This window comes from Sylvia atricapilla, chromosome 10 (genome assembly GCF_009819655.1).
Source record: "Sylvia atricapilla isolate bSylAtr1 chromosome 10, bSylAtr1.pri, whole genome shotgun sequence".
Taxonomy (NCBI): Eukaryota; Metazoa; Chordata; class Aves; order Passeriformes; family Sylviidae; genus Sylvia; species Sylvia atricapilla.
This window is the reverse complement of record NC_089149.1, coordinates 5,471,185-5,491,517: the sequence shown is the minus strand read 5'-3', so window position 1 is coordinate 5,491,517 and position 20,333 is coordinate 5,471,185. Positions and strand designations below refer to the sequence as shown.

At 39.1% G+C, this 20,333-nt stretch overlaps 1 long non-coding RNA gene across 1 annotated transcript in view; it reads right to left on the bottom strand.

Moving 5' to 3' along the window:
• Positions 1–20,333, bottom strand: part of LOC136365367 (uncharacterized) — a 105,981-nt gene that overhangs the window by 65,830 nt on the left and 19,818 nt on the right. The gene's annotated exons all lie outside the window — the stretch shown is intronic.

The following is a 20,333-nucleotide window of genomic DNA, read 5'->3' as shown; positions in this document are numbered from 1 at the left end:
GAGGGTGTTCAACCAGGAGAAAAAGAACCTCATCCCTCTCTACAACCACCTGAAAGAATCTGGGGCCATTGGGGTTGGTGTCCCAAGTCACAAGCAAAAGGACAAGAGGAAACTGCCACAAGCTGTGCCAGGACAAGTTTTAGGCTGCCTATTAGGGTAAATTCCCTCATGGAAAGGTGTGCCACACCCTGGCAGGGGTGCCCAAGGAAATGACTGAATCCCCATGGCTAGAGGTATTTACAAGAAGTGGCACTGGGGAACATGGGCTGCTGGAGGGCTGGGAAGTGCTGGGATAATGCTTGGACTCGATCTGATTCTAGGCTAACAGGCCTGATTCGGAAAAACTAAAATATCTGCAGCCATACTGATCAGAAAACAATTCCATCTCACCTCTGGATAAAAGCTGACCAGTCAGTCACATTGGAAAGTTCTCAATAATTACTCTATACCATAATCTGCTAGACAATATACAACAAACATTGAATAAAGATCATTTATTTCCTGAAAGAATAGAGATGGCTGATTTTCATGAGTTACAGAGCAGTTTGCTTGACAGCCTTCAGCGAACCAGGGGAGTAATCCATGGCTCAGCAAAACTTTCCTTTTTCACTGGATTAATTGGTTTAAAAAATCACCCAAAACTTTTTGAGAGTATTGCAGAGGCTTCCAGAAGAAACCTTTCTGCCACTTTCAAATTGAGGCTGTAGACTAAAGGCATAACTTTGAAACCTTTTACAAAATTTTTCCTGGTGTATAAGATCTTTGAGAGTCTCAACTGATGGAATCAAGGACTGTGATTCACTTTCAGTATCAGCATTTTTTTCCTCTGAGATTCACTCTTTTCTGAAAATCTTTTAAATTAGCGTAACAAAGTCTAGCACAACATTAAATCACCTCCCAAGCATATCAATCTCAGTTAACAAAGAAGAAAATATAGAGTACACTTCAAAACAAATCCTCTGGAAGTTTCTTCTGATTGATATCAGATCTCTTAAGTTAAATAACCCCTCATATTTCATTCCTAGAAATAAACAGTTACTCCGAGTAACCTTTCCCACTTGGATGGAAAGTAGGAAAGGCCAGAATCTGGCCTCTGCTCTGGTAAGGGAGTACCAATGAAAAATAATGAAGTCAGCACACATTTGGGAAAAAAATTACTATTTAGCTCCAAGGAAGGTTGCTTTATAATTCAGACAGGTGATCTGGAGGCACAGCAGAGCAATAATGACTAACATCACATACTAGAGGGAGTATAAATTTTAATGATATCACTCATAAAACCCACATTTTAAAGGTTACAAAACAGAAACAAGCTTACAAAGAAAACACATAAATCATTCAGGGTGTCAGGTTCCTATTCCTTAGCTATTTTAAGAACTAACAGCCTGTCCATCACTAAATAAACTGGAATATGCTGTACTCATTTATGCAGGACTGGAAAGGGAATGTACACTGGAGTTCAGCAACCATTCACCCCTACAGACTCTATTCTTAACAACACAATAGCAGCAGCCATTTGTAACTTCACTGATTTATTCATTACTCGACAAAATTGAACAAAAACACTTGACCAAATTCACTTACATCTAGACAAGATCACAACAACATATAATTAGCACCATAATTACATGGACTCCTAATGCAGAGACATTAATGAACTTCACTGTTTGCTCATACACACTTCATTGTAGGCCCTTAAATACGGGGCATTAACAGAGGATTAATGGGGCATTTCCATCAACAGACCAGACCACTTTCATCCCATGCAGATGAAAGAGAAACAGAGCCTTGTATTATCATTTTTAATTACTGTAATTGGTCTGCAATTGCAACTGCATCTACTGTTGTCCCTACACACACTATCAACACAGAACAACTCAAATGGCTGGTTGGGAAATGGTCACTTAGGGCCAATAAACCACTGTAAACAGTGAATTTTGACAGACCCATCATTCAAATCCACAAATCACCTTTTGAGCTGGGTTTTACAAAAATGAGGTGTAGTTTGGCTCAGTGGTCATTTCTCTTAGTCACAGAGGCTGGCACCTCCATTTCACTGACAGCAACTTCCACCTCCGCGACACAAACTCCCTACTCCAGAGGCTCCCTCCTGGGAGCAGCACCCAAAAAGCTTCACTCTTCCTCACTCTTCTCCACTCATCACAAAAAGCTTCCACTACCCAAGGCTTTCTGCACTCCATCTCAGAGACCAGGCCTTCAGGATTTTGTTTTCAGAGTCCACTCTGTTTTCACGTTACATTTTTTTCTTAATATCATTTCAGATTTGAGCTGTTAAACGGATAACCCAACTTTGATTTATTCGTTTTTTTCAGAAGTAGACACACATTGAAAGACAGTTGAACAAGGTCGTTTTGCCTTGTTGCAAAGTCCAATAAGACCATCAGTAAAGGCCTGATCCAAAATCCTCCCATTCTGTCAAACAGGATGTTTCCACTGGCTGGGTTTAATACAGAATGCAGATTGGAGATCTAGTCTCAATCCAAACTGGAGTGCAGCAATCAACCACTCAACTCCAGAACTCTCCCTGGGGACACTCAAGGGATTTCAAACTACAGCCCTGCGCTGGGAATTTCTGCATCCAATTACCACTTATCAGAGGCCAGCAATCTCTTAAACTTTAATGGTTAAAGACAACTCAGTGTTTGGTTTACAAAGGCAATAAACACCTTAATGCTTTCAGTAAGCTGTTTGCCTTACACTGTGTTTTTAGTCCTGGAATCTTTTCCTGTAGCTCTGGAGGAACTTTATTTAAGTAAACTGCTAACCTATTATTTCTCCAGTCTTTGTTTTCTCTAGGAAATTATTTAAGAAGAAAACCCTCGAACAGTGATCTCAGCATTCATACAGCAGTGAACTTCAGATACAGTAATTGCATAGCTGTGAGCTATGACGACTTTCCCATGGGGGAGAAATGACCTGGTAATTCAAGAATGACAAAGTCAAAAGTAAGGTACGCTGGGGGAGGGAAAGGATTTCCCCCTAGGATGAGATAAATATAATTTCTCACAGCAGTGTATATGTCTCTTAAGCCTCAGGTGGTTTTAAGTTAATGAGATTAGTTCCAGCAGGCAGTGAAATCCCAGGATATAGGATTTATATTTCAGCAGTTTTCACTTCATCCAGCAAGCACGGTGGAGTCAATCTTTGTGTCATTTTGTTATTGTCCTGGTTTGGGTCTTGTTCTCAGGCTCAAGCCTGGCTAAAGCACCTCATAACTTTGACTTAAAAGCTTAAGCATCATGTAAAGAGTGTGTTTAAATGTTCAAAAGGGAGGAGAAAAGCACCAGGCTTAATCTGTAGAAAAGGATTTTTTTTTTTGTTTAACTTTTCAGATGTGCTTTTATTCAACGGAATTTGTTCTTGTACTTTTACTAAACCAAGGTCACATGCACTTCTATGCTGAGCACACAAAAAGCCCCCAGAATGCACTGCTGTAAGAAACACTGCCTTTAAAATATTTACACCCTAAAAAGATGGACGTCAACAGGTTTGGATGACTGGGTAGTTCAGTGTTCTACCCGGTCAATGATTGCCACCCAGCTTGGTAATAACCAAAACCAGCCCCTACCCAGTGACCACCACTGGATGTACAAGCTGCAGTTCCACTCCAGTCCCCAGATCTGCTGAAAGATACAAGAAAATCTTCACTCCTTTATACCATTGCAAGAGCTGTCAAGCAAAAGGCTTTTAAAAGATTAAAAAAATAGGGGAAGACCAAGGTCAGATGATAACACTGGTTTCCACACTGATTTCCACTAAGAATTCTTCCACAACCAGCCCAATTTTGACTTATCATCAGTGAATAACAACTGCCAATTTAGCAAAATTCTTACACTCCAGATACTATTTTTACCTCTGAGTTTAAATTTAACCTTAACATCACCATTGTAAAGAAATGCAGAAAAATCTAGTGTTGCCAACATGCTTTAGGAAGCTCTATCCTATCCAACAGGGGAATGACCTCTACTCCTCTTGTGAAAATGAGCAGACATCACTTCAAGAGAATACTCATATTAGTCCCAGGCTTCTTTCCAAGACAGTCTGATTAAACTTCATATCCAGAAAGCACACAGACGAATTATTTTTATTGGGGTAATTTAACCTCAAAATACAATATGAACTCTATTAAAAAGACTTTCTAGTCCATTACGGGGGAAAGCTGTGTTTACTTTTAACTTACAAACCTGACAGGCAAAGCACACCCACACAGACATCACTGTTTGAACTTTTTAGTCTGTTTTATTTATTCATTTAGGTCTACTCCCAAATCTGCCTTCCATTCTGCATCAAAGCACTACCACATTATCTTCACTCTTCATCCTGTCCATAGATGTCCTTCCTTCTTTAAGTTTTACCACTTCATAACCAGCTGCTTTCAGCTACACACAAAAAGTTCAAGCATCTCTTTGCCAAAAGGAAGAGTGAGTTCCATCACAGCTCAGAGTGAGGAGTGGCAAAAAATCCAAGTTGGGAGACTCATTTCCTTTTTCTCTGGAAGAACTTCAGCTGGTAAAAACAGCTAACATGTAAATAAAGAGAGGCAACATCAGCAAATGAATCTGAGGACAGTGGCCAAAATCTGAATACAAACTGGTTTCTGGCACCAGAAAATTCAAAATTCAATTCAAAACTCTGGAACCTGATATGCTGGATAAACACCTGAGCATCCAGTATCCAGCACTACGTGGGCTGGCTGTAATGTGGAAAAACGCAGCTGCACAGGGATGCAGCATCACACCCAAGTGAGATAAAAATGCCTGTAAGACACCCAAATGTTTGCTTACCTGCGAAGTAAATACACATTAGCTGTCAAGGTAAACCCAATGAGTATTTCCACACGTGCACAGATCAAAGCATGCAGTTTTCAATTAAACATAACACGCAAATATGAATTCCAACAACATGAAAATGAACTACCAGGGTAATTACTCTGGAAGTACTGCAATTATGAGTGTCATCAGAATGCATTATGCTCTGTGCTGGCAAAAGAATTATTTTGTAATGGGTCAGAGAACTCCCTTCCACACACTTTAATAATCAGCACACAAGCTTCAAAGGGGGTATCTATTTTAAATCTCTGCCATCGTTTCACGGTGAGCCTCTGAAAGAAACAGACCCACCAGAAAAATACTTCCCAAAGTATGAAAACAAAGTGCACTACCTTAAAATGTTTTCAGAAGAAAACAAAATGCAGTGGTCTGCAAGTATTTACACTTATTTTAAGGTCAGGAAGGTCAATTAAAATGAACAATCTTCATTTCTTGCACAATTACAAGTCAAGCTCATTCATAAATACCTGCCACAGGAAAAAGACTTTAAAAGAAGTGTTCATTAATAGATCTACAATATTCTAGAGGATTTTTGCAGGAAAGAAGCGCAGCTTTGTCATTCTATTTTAAATTGTTAATGTGTGTTCAAGTGGCTTTAATCTACTCTGACGAGCTCTTTAAAAAGAAAAGGTCTAAATGCTTGCTTTAACCTTGCCTTTCTCTTGGTCAGTTCCACTTTTGCTACGTGCAATTTCTTTGCGGAAAGAATCATTGCACGGAAGTTCCTTTATAGAGCCTATTATCAGCATTTGGCTGGAGACAGCCCAAAAGCATTAAGCTGAAAAGCAAAAATGAGAGAGGCAAGCTCTATCTTTTCACAAGAGCAAGGGAAAAATGGCCTGATTTTGAGAACAGCTTGCTGCACCTCTCTTAGCCGGCAAACAACTGCAATTTGACAACTGCATGTCACAAGCTTTGGATGCTCTCTCCTCCATCCAGAGGGCCACACATCCCCCTAGGGCTGGTTGTATGCAGGGAAGAACAAAGTTATGCCCTGACAATTCATTCCCATGGAGCAGATGCAGAACAGAGCACCTAAACCAACACTGGTGCTGCAAATAAAGGGACAACATCCAGTTCTGTCCCAGAAGGTGTGAAGAAAAATTCATGCCTAGCTGTATGTATTTATCTTCTCTGCTCTTTGTTTTTTCTTCTTACCTATTTGTTTCTCCCTTAATGTCTGCAACATTAAAAGAAAGCTATTACCCTAGAAAACTGTTTTAGAGAAAAAGGGGAGGAATTTAATCTCCACTGTACCACTCTAAAAATGGTGGAAAGGGTATGTATACTTACAGAGATTACACACAGACACACTTTTGAGCAGAAATATAAAAGTAGCCTTAATATAAGTGAGGAAATATCAGAGTTCCGTGAGGAAATTCCACTTTGAACATGAGCATAATCCAGAAACTGCAGCTCTGTCTGGCCTGGGATAAAGCACACTCTGTTAGAGTCTGGTAAAACAGAGTGATCTGAGTGATGATAGAGAATGCCAATACTAAAGCTTCCCAATTTTGCTTGCATTGCAAATATCTTAAAGCAAGACTACGTTTGAAGGAGAAAAAAAAAAAAAACACCAAACAAAAAAAACCCGCAATGAAACATCAAGTTTGAAGTCTTCTACTCCCTGAAATGTTTGCTCCTAAGTCAAGAGGTGCCTGGACACATCAGGAAAGAATCAGCTTCCTTCTGCTGCAGGAATGCAACAGATTAACTTAATGCATGGATGGAATCTTGTTTGGGAGGAGAGAGAGATGCTGGCATCAGCCTGATGTATATGAAAGCAGACAGGCTACAAAGTTTAAGGAAGTATGAAAACTTCATGAGACAGTTTTGTGATTAAAAAGGAGATAATGAAATGGACAGAAGTTGTCAAAAAATATTTCATTTTGCTTTGCTTACTGAAATAAGTATTGATGGATACATTCCCAGCTTCATTGCAGCAAGCATTAGATTAGGGCTATTGAGCTAACTCACTATGATGCATCGCATGACAGCACGAAAAATTAAACAGCTCAAGCTGCGATCTTGTCAGATCTCAGAAGGCTGGCAGGACATGAGTGATCTAATAGGAAACTTCCACAGAGAGCTGGGAATTCAGCTCCTGTTTCTGCTGTGCATATGCTCAGCAAGCTTGGTTCTGGAGGCTTCACCCAGGCTTCTGACCATGGAGATCATTAACAAACACCAGTGGTACCTTGAGCATGTTAATCCTCTCTCAACACGGAACAGCTCCAAACTTACACAGCTCACACAGACAGAACAAAAACGAATGCTTTTGGGGAGCCCTTGAGTGGAGCTGCTCAAGTAATTTTATTGTTTTAATGACAGGTAAGACTTTTTTATGGTTAAAAAGGCAGTTAGGAAAATGGTGGTCCATCAATCTTCCAACAAGAATTGTTCACTTTCCACGTTGGCCAGAAGTGCTGCAGCCTTTTCTGCCCTGCAACCACCAAGTGGCTGATAAACAATTACCCACAGCCAAGATTTCAGAACCACCAGACCACAAAATCCCCTAGAACTGCTGTGTACACTCAGCAGATCAGGATTTTGCATATCCTTCATTAAAAAGACCACAGAACCACATGAAAACAACAGAGGGTTTCCCCTTGCACTGCAAGCCTAGGGCAGGAATTTCCACACTCCAATGATACATTCCAAAGACAACGATACAAGTCAAAGACTGGTCTAATTTAAATACGTGACAGTACCAAGGTTTAGCTGCAATATTAAGATGACTGTGATTTTACTGGAGGAAAACTGTACTGGAGGAAATGAAATGCTGCTACAGTTCACTACTGGTTTTCACACTTGAGACTCCAGTAACATGTCCTGGTCATTTCACAGGACACAGCTTACATAAAGTTTTGTCTACTTGCTTGCAATAGGTTCACAATACTTAAACCTCAAAAACAGGCAGCATAACCTCTTTTAACACTATTACATAAAAATTATCACATTAACAAGAGTCCTCCAGAACAAACTCGGGCAAGATCTAATTTTTCCTGTTTTCAATTCTGTCACCCACCTCACTCCACTGTGAGTTTTCATGAGTGACTTCATCACTGTCACAGAGTATAGCATAAATGTCCCATTTCATTACAGTGGAAAAAAATTCTGTGCCCAGTCTTAAGCAAACAAGCAGGGAACATGACTTACTTTTGACAGGAAGATATGAATAGACTAATATGAAGACTTTTGATATGAAGAGATTGATAACTCTGAGTTTTAAAACCGTGCCCGGTGTTTCCCTGATCTTCACTTCCCATAAGAAAAGTAGAAAATCCTCATCTGCAAATTGCTAAAAATAATCAGTTGCAAGATGTGACCTTGGATAAAGCAATGTTAAATTGGCCAGCAAATTTTTTGGAGGCATCACTGTTATTAACTTGCAATTTTTTCATTTCAGTCTGCCAGTGATGCTTGGCAGGTTATAATTTTTCATTTTCTCACTTGGCTGATGCTCACTCAAGTAGAGATTATGGAGATAGTGGTGGAGAATTTTTACAAAGATTTTTCCCCTTTCATTCAATCATGTCAGGATTCAAACACAAATTGTCTCTGTGAGGTGGGTTACCTCTGTAACAGGATTACTGACAAAGATCCTGTCAGTATTCCAATGGCAGGGACAGCTCTCCCCTCATTTGGAACTCATGGGTTCTCCAGTGCATTTATGGCCAGCTGGGCAACTGCTGCCTGTTCAGTGCTTTCCCATCAGGAACCATGTGGCCCAACTACACTTCTGTTTTAATAGTTAATATACAATAGAAGATCAAAATCTTAGTGAATTAGCATTTTCACTTGAGGTCAATGATCTTTCAGTTTTATTTTTTAAAAAAAAACACTGATCCCTTTCTACTAAGAGTATTCCCCACTCATGACTAAGTTTCTTTGCCTCCACATCACCTTCCCACTCTCTCATCATTTCCTTGCCACTGATTTAATGCATAAAAACTGTAATGAACAGCTCCTCCCGGTGATCATCCTGGAACAACACTTCCTATTTCTTAAGTGTCTATGGAGTTGGGTTTTTTTCCTTTTTCACTCCAAATATCATCTGTTCACAAGGAAAATGTCCAGAATACAAATATCTGAGTGAACATAAACAGATCCAGAACTGTGCTATCAATTAAGTTGTTCTGCCTTTGGTGGTGAACCAAACGCATCCTCCTGCCAGAAGATCCATTTTGTGACAATTCTCTGACTAAAAATACCTGTCCCCCCAGCAACTCTGATCAAGGAATTGTACATGACACATTGTGAATATTTGCAGCGCTTCCCTCATTATCAGAAAAGATTTTTCTATTGCTACTCTCCTAGTCAGAGTTTGTGCAAGGAGGTAACGGCGAGGGGAAGTCGAAGAACAGATTAAAGGCTGCACACCATCAGCATCAGTCACCACACAAGACATCATCATCCATCAGAAACCACAGTTCCAACAAAGCTGGAGACACTACGAGGTTTTTACTACTGGATACAGCCCAAAAGGTATTAAAACAGTCTGACAAAACATGCCATTGCCTTCCTCATTATCCATTTTTAGCCTTCCTACTCAAGCCATGCATATTCAGCATGGAAGAAGTAATCATTGACCTGGGTGCACAGAGAAATAGCCTCACATTTATTTATCTTGCCTTTCTCTTTTTAAATTTTCATGTATTTTCAAGTATTTATTATCCGAGCAAGTGTGTAAAGAATTAAATACATTGCAAGATTGCCACTGAAAACAAGCTTCATCATTCAGTCAAGGAGATTAAAATTTTGGCTGATAACTAGAGTGACATAGTAAGGTTTCTAAAGTCATATGACTGTACAAAACTATTAACTCAGATCTAATCCACTGCTTTTTATTGCATTTTCTGAAACTGCATTTTAGAAAGACAGAGTAACATCACTCATTTTATAGGCAGAAAACTGAAAGCACAGGAGAGAAAAGTAGCATTGGCCAAAACTATACAGGGGAAAAGTGTGGCTGTATTTTAACAGCAACCAAGTCCCATTTGTGCTCAGATATTCATATTCTAGGCATTTTCCTTCTGGACAGAAAATATTTAAGTTAAAATTAACAATGAAAACAACAAAACGAGAATTAAAAAACACACCCTAAATACAAGTCTTCAAGTGAGACAATTTCCCTTCAGTTCATGACTACATTTCCAGCAGCCCCACAGTCCAGAGAAAAACAGATAATGCTCAGGAGCTCCCCAAGAGCCTATTCCCAGCTTTGACAGAGCTCCTAGTTCTGTGATTCCTGGCTTACAAGCCATGGAAAGTCGCTTTTAACATCTGCTGCTCCATTAACACATCCAGTAACACCACCAAATCAGCGAAGAGCACAAGGAGCTCCAGCCTCAGGGCATCCAGCAGCCTCCTGGGAAGCTGAAGCAGGTAAGGAATCCGCCTGCCCAACATCCATCCTGCTTCACTTCTTGGAGATGCTCTCACCATACAGAGTTTGCAGAGCTATAGAGCTTCCACTCCAATAAAATTCTGATCCTAATGATTTTTTTTTTTTTCACAAATAACTTGGAACTAGATTGAAGAATAGGTATTTCAGCAATATATAAATATGCTAGTGTAAGTTACTCTTTAAGCAGAGTTATTTGGTGCTTTGGGCTTTACATTTATTCATTCACCTCCCAAACTGGACTTGTTCCATAAGCTGATTAACACTAATTTAGCTCCCTTAGTGACCACTCGTGCCAGTCAAAGCATATCATGTGATGGAGGGACAATACAAAACAAAAAAAACCACAACTGAGTTGTATTAGTCAAGGCTGAATTTCTCAACACAACACTGCAAAATGCTCAAGTCCTTCCATGCATTTCTTTCCACCAAATTAATTCTCTTAAAGAAGTAGCAAATTTGCATCAAGTCTGACCTCAGGTCCACTGAAGTCCAACAGCTGACACGTCTGGAACAGACATGAATTACAGATGTGAGCAGCTACAGCTCTCTAACAACCTCTGCTAGTTAAAAGGAAACAAAATTTGATGTAGTACTAGGAGCCGAATTTCAGAATAAAACAGCCTTGAATCTTTATGCACCTGCCTAAAGCTAATAAACTCATGCATAGATCAGGAAAAATCAAATTCAAATAAACTATTCATGAATCTTTGTTACTTATACATAAGGAATCCAATAAAGAAAGCTACTCTGGAAGCAAAGAATGCAATATAAATGTGTTCCAGCTTCCTTTGCTGGATGTTTTTTTAACCATATCCCACCCCTGCTTTGCCCTGTGGCAACACATTTCAAATAACTCAGACTTTTCTTAGATCCTCCTTATTGTACAACCATCTACTCCGCATACGATATTGTAACTGTGCAACAAGACAACAAAGAACACTCTTCTCCTCAGAGCATCTTTTACTATGAAATAAAAAGATTTCTTGGATGTCTGCTGATGCAGGACGACACAAGTTTTGTGCTGTCACATCGGTGTGGCAGACTGCAGGAACCCAAATGCAGCTCTTGGGTCACCCCAAATGCATAAATCATACGTGGAAGGAGCCCTGCACATGTGAGAGATGGGGCTGTGTCCATCAGCTCTTGACCTTCAATCAGCAGTAAAGCACTAAATGGACAACCCTGACTATTCCATGTTTTGTTTCAGCCATTTGTGCAGCCATTTACAGTCACCTGAGTTTGCCAGTGACTGCAGATCTTTATTCATGACAAAAAGTAATTATCTCCTCACAAAGGAAGTGAAGTCTTTGAGATTTCTGCAAACACCCTCCATTAATTTGTTGAATTAGCAGAAGAAAGTATATAATCACAAATATTAATGCTTTGCTGAGCAAGAGCCCTGACTTAGGCTCTGAGTGGTCATCTGTAAATCCAGAAGTCTAAGTTTCATTGTCCCCAAATTAACTCAATTATAGCAGTCACTACAAAAACCAAGCATATCAGGTGCTTTTTGGATCAATACCTGCTTCAGGTAGTCTTTTATTTTGCCTAATACACCCATGCACCCCCATGCTGGAAAATGGGGCTTAAAACACTGTCTAAAAAGCCTAAATAAAAGAAACAAAGATTACTGGATGAGGAATAAATATTGCCTAGAAAGACACTTAGCTATTAATGAAAACAATTATAGCCTGTATTTTAATAGTAGGGTGTTTAAAAAAAGATCCAATATTAATCTAGAGTTCATGAAGGTAAGACCAATCTAAGAAAATAAACCTCCCACATTTTCCAGCAGTTTAACTTCATTACATCGATTGCAAAATCTTGCATATTTTAGGCTGTGTATATTTATTTTGCTCAAATCTAACCTGCTGTCCAGTCCATGTCACACAGCCACGTGAGAACAGAAAAAACATAAGTACTACAAAAATGCTAAGTCTTAAAAAATGTCTCCTGGAAAAGGTCTAGAAATCTCTCATCTTAATAGAATATTAGATAAACACCGAATCCTTCTTCACTTCATATTGGTGTTCTTACTACAAAGCCCTGACAAACCACACTCAGTACTGAGTCTGCACAAAGTACTGCTGATTAAATTATTTTTCACTGGCCCTTCCTTTTAATTTTTAACCTGCTGCAATAACTAACAAAATACAGCAGAGAGCTCTGCAGAATCTGATTAGTATGCCAGGGTTAAAAAAAAAATGTTCTGAAACAGAAATCACACCCACTGTCCTGCATGTTATTATAGTCAGTGCCTATAGACTATCAGAAATTGGGTTTTAAGCAAAGCCCAGATTGAGAAAAGATTACCAGGCAAGGCTGAGGTAATATTTATATTAGCTTCTGTACATTCAGGAACTTCTGGGTGCATACAGAATATCCCCGGGAGGCTCCTATATCTACATTTCCATCAGTGAATAATTATTCAGGTTTAATCCATTTCCAGATTGCTTTTTATTTGAGAAGTATCTACCCAAGTTTCCACTCAATAGCAGGAAAAGGGTCAGTGTGCATTTCAAGGCAGTTTATGAGGCACATCTCATATCACTGCAAGGCAATTTCCTCCATATAGTTTCAAAGAAAATTCTGTTCTTTTGCCACACCACTTTCCCTCACAAACCAGTATAACTTTGCATCAATCTGCAGTCAATCATTTAAGCAGAGGTACATTCAAGAAGCAGGTAAGAGCAGTGCACATTGCACAAGATAATTGAATAGAAGTTTCTACGTGGAATTCCTCCAAGGCAAGAGATAAACAATAAATGGATTAATATTCCCTACAGAGCACTGTAATAATGATCTTTGAAGTTTTTCTACAGTTTTTGGTTAATTTATTCTAGAATCAACAGTGTAAATGCAAGCTTCTAACAGAATAAAAATCAAGTTCCCACTGAAGTAGTTTAAGATCTAAGTATCTTGACAGTTTTCCTTTAAATCACATTTATTTCAACTCTGAAAAACCAAATTACTTTGATCTATCTCTTTCACTGACACATTTATGCCTTCTCAGGACATCAGGGATATTCAGACTTTTGAACTGGTACTTAAAAAAAATATGCACTAAAGGTCAAGAAAATTGCCCCCCTCTTTTTTTTTTTGGTAACTCTTCTATCTTATGTTTCTAGGAAGTGTCATTACTTAACTCCTTTCAACCAAAACAAAGGACAAGAAATGTCTCCACTAATCATAGAAGGAATTTGACTTCAAAACTGAATCACACAGAGTATCTGCTAGAAAAAGGAAAAAATTACTTAGGCTTTGCCACTTAAAGGAGATTATAGATCTAGAAAGATATTTTATTCTATAAAGAAAAACAAGTAAGAAAAACAAAGAGCAGAAACTAGTCCTTATACATCAGTACTTTTTTTCAAGAACATACTCATGTGTTTCTCACAAGATTAAGTTTTTTCAAGTTTCTCATCCATGCTTGGATGAGCAAAAAACAGCGAACAAAAAATTCTGCATTAGGAAGTATCAAGTATTTTACTTACAGCCATTCAACTATAATTTGATATTTAGTAATGCTCTTTCCATTCCTCTCAAGTATTGGAACACGAGTCTTTTACTTGGCTGGAAGGAAGGCTGGAGAGCAGCAGAGAGTTTCACCCCACTCTTCCAAAGGCTGTCAATCCCTCTGCTCTGACACACAACGCACACAGACAACTCTACCAAGCCCTGATCTGTCAGCAGCCAGAAAACAAGCACATTTCAATCCTAGAGCGTGGAAGAGAACACTAAAACCTCTTTCAGGGACGCTGTCTCAGGTTACTTGCGCGTAACTTGAAATAACAATTCCGTAATTCTTCAAACTTGCTATTTCCTAAGAAATGCGCATTTCCTTTCATACATCTCAGATCCCTCTTAGAATAGGCACTCAGAAAAAAATCCTATAAATATTCTCTACCGCCTTTCTGGAAACTATTTACAAACTCAAACTTATGTGATCAAGATTGTACATATATAAATAAACTTTTCATTGTCTTCACACATCAGTGTGTAACTGCCACATATGTGAAAACGTGTATTTCATTTCAGTTCCCTGTACTCAGAAGAACGTTGATAATTCTTATGTGCAAGAACCATCTTTACATTACTTCAAAGAATAAAACAGCAGGATGCTCCATTTTATAAACAAAAAGGAACAGCAAATCAATAACTTTACAAAACCTCAAACAAAACAAACTCCATGTTTGTGCCACGAAAGTACCCTACCTTGGAACACATATTCCAGGAATATTTTTCTTCCTGGAAATTTCTGGTTCTGAACTGATAGGTATTTGAATATTCATATTATTAAATTTAAAATAAAGTTACTCGAAATCTATTTTGTGGGGTTTTTTTCCTGCAGAGCAGACGCGTTTTGCTCTATAAAAACAGAACTGTTCTTAAGAACTGGTTAGATACTGAAACCCATGTAAAACACACATGCAAAGTTAGTGAATTTATACTTTCAGAGTTAATCACCCACTCAGCTTCAAAATCTACACTTAATTGCTGGCATACAAAACACACCAAGAATGAAGTGTGTACAGAATCACTTTTTTTCTATGGTGGAGTATTAACAGTGCAGAAAAGCCAGCTAGACCACAGGGGAAATTAGGATTTATCCACAAATACACTTATGAAAACCAGCTGTTAGAAAACATGAGGGGAAAAAAAACCCTTTTTTGACTGAGGATGAAAGCAAGAGAACGTGTCCCAGAATAGTCATTTTCAAAGCATTACAAGTAGGTGGATGAAGCAAGTGAAAAGAAGCCACAACTTGGCAATCAAGAAAAGCTCTTTATTAAATCTGCATAGTCTAGTAATGGATCAGAATAGAGAAGTAATTTTTATTTTTCCCTGCAAGTACCACATATTCCACAGCCTCTCTGCTCACTACATGAAGACAAAAATCAAACCATCTGGCTCCTGCCAGACATTTGCCCATGTTGTATCTGTTTTTCAGACAGCAGACACTCACCAAGCATCTAATACATGTGATTAGCTGGTAGGAAAACAAGAATGCAATTTGACTTAAAAATATCTTGCATTTGTTCTCATTCCATCCCAGGAGAACACTGGATACTTCTGCATACTTATCTGCAGCTCAGAGAGACTGAATAACCACTGGTTGAGCATGCTGAGCATATGCTCACACATCATCTCTGGGCCAACACTCTGGCCTGAAAACAAAACCAGGCTTCTACAAGTATCCCAGCATCTGCCTCTCTGGTGGAAGCACTTACATAAATAATACTGGATAGGCTTTATTCTCAGTTGATACAGTAAAAACATACAGTAATGCAGCATCTCACTACTGACAGAAAAATTCCAGAGGCGTGTTTCTGTCATCATGTCATCTTCCCTGGCAAATCCAAATTTTTTCATTTTCCCCCTTAATGCCACTACAGCTCCTCTTACAGAATGGGGATGAGGGCACAACTCCTTTAATGGTTAATGGATGCAACAGCCTCACCAAGCCGTAATTTTCTTCCACAGGTATTGTCTTCTAAATATGTAAATCCACTAGTATTTTATTAGGCTTCCATAGCCTCAGACAGAGGCTAGAGCCAGAGGACATTCCATTTTTATACACAGGTGACCCCCAAGGTTCCAGTTTCCTCCTCACAGGGAGCTCCTCCAGGCAGCAGATGCTCTGCTCTGCTCCCATAACAACAACAGCATCAACAGGAAGATTACAAAACTCTCTATGTCCCCAACATAATGCTTTATTTGTTGTAGATACAAGGTGTGTATCTACAGCAGTTCAGTATTTTTTTGCTGCTCTCTAATTACATTTCAAATATTCAGGCAAGACATTACTCCTGTGCCAGAGCTCATACGGATTTGTTCCTACCAAAACAGTACTAAAGCAAAATTATTTGAAGCAAATCACCATGAGGAAAATACTTTTTAACATGCCCAGATATTGTCATAAAAACCCCCAACAACTAAGCAAAGGAACAGTGAAAATTAACTAATGTGGACAGCAAAACAATGTAAATCCCTGCCTTTAGTCTCACCCAGCGTGATGTTTGTGATTCATAGATGTAAATGTCTTGGAACACATTTGTAAAAAATTATGTTTAATAATTTAATGCGTCAAGGCAGCCTGCAGCACCCACCTAAAAGTTCCTCTGAGACTTCACTAACAAGTTCATTTTTTCTCACGATTGGCATGACCAGTGGATTTCAAATTTCATATTAAAATACAAATAAGAAAATTAATCATCTGCCTACTGTTTTTCCCAGGGATTTTGGATCAAATTTAGCACCAACGAAGCATCAAATTGACTGCAGAGAGCCAACTGTGGTGGTGGTGAGCTGCCCAAAGGGGCACAAGGAGTTGACTTGTGTCACCAGGAGACTGTTCCCCATCAGCTGCCAAAGCTGGAAGTCTTAAAAGAGTCAAGTCTTAAAAGGCAGGAATAAAGATGCAGGAACTTGAGATCATTCAGTGTCACCTCATTCAGGACCAATCTTGCCAAAGTACTGCACAAAACAAACTTTAGGCAAGCAACTCTTGCCTGCACTTGGGAACAATCCACATTATACAAATAGAGTGACAGAGGGTCAGTGTAACTCCACATCTCTGCTGGCTTTAGGACACGCTGACATCAGCTGGGACACAACTTGGGACACTCCACAAGAGCTAAAACCAATCATTTCTCTGAGACAATCCGGAATAAAGCGGCAGTTTCAAAGCGTAAAACTTCCTCGAAGCCCCGCATACAAACACCATCTGCTCTTTTGTGAAAGGTATAACATTTGAAATAACATTCTTTTCTCCCCCTCTTAGTACATTCCATCATGAAGAGAAAACTTTATTTATATAAAGAGCCCGCAAAATGAAGTTCCATAAAAACAGGAACATATGGCCAAATAATTCTGAATAGCACTTAGCATATTCATCCGTAAAATAAGAACTATAATGGGTAGATAAATACACCCAAAGTCTACTTGGAAATTGTCAATATACACACCATTTTCTGCAAATAATTAGTTGGGGGTTTTTTGATTTCTCACCCATCACTCTATACAGGTACTTCACAATACAGTTTTACTAAAGCTAATCTTTTTAAACCACAAACTTGGCCCGTGACACCTTACATCACACATATTAACAGCCTAAGTCAGTCCATAAAGAAAGAAAAAAAAAATCTTATGTTTTATGAAAGTTAAATTTTTACCACCATTGCAAAGATAAAGCTTGAAACAAATTTAGGTTATCTCTAACATGAACAGAAATATAAAGTGGAAAACACAGAACTGTTTTCCTACTTGGAACATAAAAATAAATGCCTAAATATAAAAACTTAAGACAAGAATAATAACTTAAAAACAGTCCTAAAAAGAAAGTATGAATTCACCTTTCTGCTATTAGTAAGGAGAAAAACAATGCACAGTCAAACATCTTGGTCTTGCACACTCACTGCTGCAGGTTTTTCTATAATTGCAGCATCCTGAATCATCCATCATCCAGCTGTTTCTCAGCTGTTAAATATTCGTAAGGAAGTGTGCAATCAAAGTAAGTGGCTTACAATTTGTGGATTGAGCCCCAAAAACCTCGACTTTTTCAGCCATTTCCAACACCTACATCGAGCAATACAACAAATACCCAGCTCTCTCTTCAGCATGTATCATGAAACTTTCTGGATACTTGCACATTATCCCTTGAGACAAGAAGCACAATCACCTCCAGACTCTCAAAAATCCTTCCAGCTGCAGACTTTTCCTGCTGTAATTGCTGCAGTTTTATAACCAGCTGGTCCTCATCATATACATGATGTGGTTCACCAAACCACGCTCCCTCATCAATCCCCTGGTCATTGCTTCGGTATCCTCCGGGATTTAAGAAAAAAGACTGGTTTCACTGAGTGATGTGCGCTTAGCTTGGTCCTTTCCATTTATTTTGATGATCTCTCATCATTTTGAAGGCTGATTCCTGACATGTCTTCCAAAAAGCTGAAGAGTTTACACAAGACAGGCATATCTTATTTGACTTGTGCTTCAGCTTGACTTCTGCTCATCCTGTCAAAACTGTGCCAAAGGGAGGGTTTGCTGTTTTGATGTTCCATTCTTTAATTTCTCCTCATGCTGCTGTCATGGTTTAACCCCCAGCAAGGGGGTTCAATCCAGCCCCACACAGCCATCCCCCACGGCGAGAAGGGGGAGACAATCAGGAAAGTGAGAAAACCCGTGGGCTGAGATAAAGCCATTTTAACAGGTGAAGTAAAAGCTGTGCAGGAATGCAAAACCAGACGCGGAATTCGTTCCCCACCTCCCATGGGCAGGCAGGTGTTCAGACAACCCCAGCAAAACCTGGATCCATCACACCTAAAAATGACTTAGGAAAATAAGTGCCATCACTCCAAATGTCCCCCTTTTCTGCTTCTCCAGCTTCGTGCTGAGGACAACACCGTTTATTCCGGAATATTCCCTGGGTCACTGGGATCAGCTATCCCAATTCTGACCCTTCCAACTCCTTGTGCACCCCCAGCCCCCTCACTGGTGGGATGAGAAGCAGAAAAGGCCTTGGCTCTGTGCAAGTACTACTTAGTGCTAACCAAAACGTCCCTTTACTACCAACACCATTTCCAGCACAAATCCAAAGCACAGCCACGTTCCAGCTGCTAGGAAGAAAATTAACTCTATCCCCAGCAAAACCAGCACAGCTGCCTACAATTCCACTAAGCCTAAGAGCTGAAAGCATTGACTGCTAAAGGCATGTAAAACTGAGCACAGGAAAAACCTCAGAACATTCCTGCTGGCTCTTCACTGCAGGAGATAATGCATTATAACACAGATTTCCCCCAAATCTCTGCAGGATCTACAAATCCCTCCTTGCAAAACCTCCAATAATTCCCCCCCACACACAGTATCTTCTGTTACCACCCTGTTGTATTCAGCAGTTTTCTACAGCAGCCCAAGTGATCTTTTCTATGAAAGTTACTCAATTACAGCAGGATTTTTTTTTTTAATTTCACTTTTCTTTCAGATTCTGAACTTCAACCACCTTACTTTGCACAGTACATGGAAACTTGTAAGGAATCTGGCAACTGGCACGTTAATTTAGTATTTAAGATGACCAAGACCTCCGAAAGCAGAAACTGAGTGCAATAAGATGGTTGGATTGCTGAAGAATTACTCAACAACCCAACTTTTCAATCTTCAGTACAGTTAAAACAAATTCTTGTTTTAGAGTTCTTTGTTCTGGGGGTTGACTATATGATCTCCAGACATCACTTCCAACCCTATTTTGTAATTCTGTGATTCATTGTTTCCAGGCATTTCAGACATTTAAAAGTCTTCAGTTATCCATCAGTTCTGTTTTAATTTCAACAGTCTCCTGGACTAACCATATTTTATTATTGTCTTTTTATGTAGATGCTGGTATTTAGATATAGAAAAAGATACTTTGATCATCTGCTGTGACTTGTACAGCACATGGACACATGTCCTCAATTAAGTTTTACTTAGGTACATCTTAAAGGAAGAATACCGTATTTCAATTAAAATGTTCCTTTGATGAATATTCTACCATAATGTGCAATAAATTACCCTCTTGCTGAAGATGCAGTTCTTATTTCTACTGCAAATGTTTCTGGCTCATATTTTAGCCACAGGATCTTGATATCCTACCATTTTCAGCTTCATCACAGAGTTTCTGTTCACAAGGCGCACACTTTAACACTGCAATCAAGTCCCTCCCCTCCTTTCTCTTTGATAATATTTAACGTATCGAGCTCTTGGAATTTCTCCCTCAGGAGCTATTTTCAAGCCTTATTCATTCTTAAAGTTGTTCTCTGAAGTCTCTTTGACTATAACATCCTGCTTGAAGTATGAACACCCAAACTTTACAGAAGCTTCTTGCAGCGATCTCCTTAGTGCCAAACACAAAGACTCAGTACATTTCCCAGTCATACTAAAGCTTTTCTGCAAGTTCTCTCAAATTAATCTGTATTTACATGGAAAACAGTTAACTGAGACGCTAAAACAAGCAAGCGAGATAAAACTAAAGAACAGACCCAACAAATCTACCAATTCAACTTCCCAGATGACTGTTGTATATATCCCCCTCCCTACAA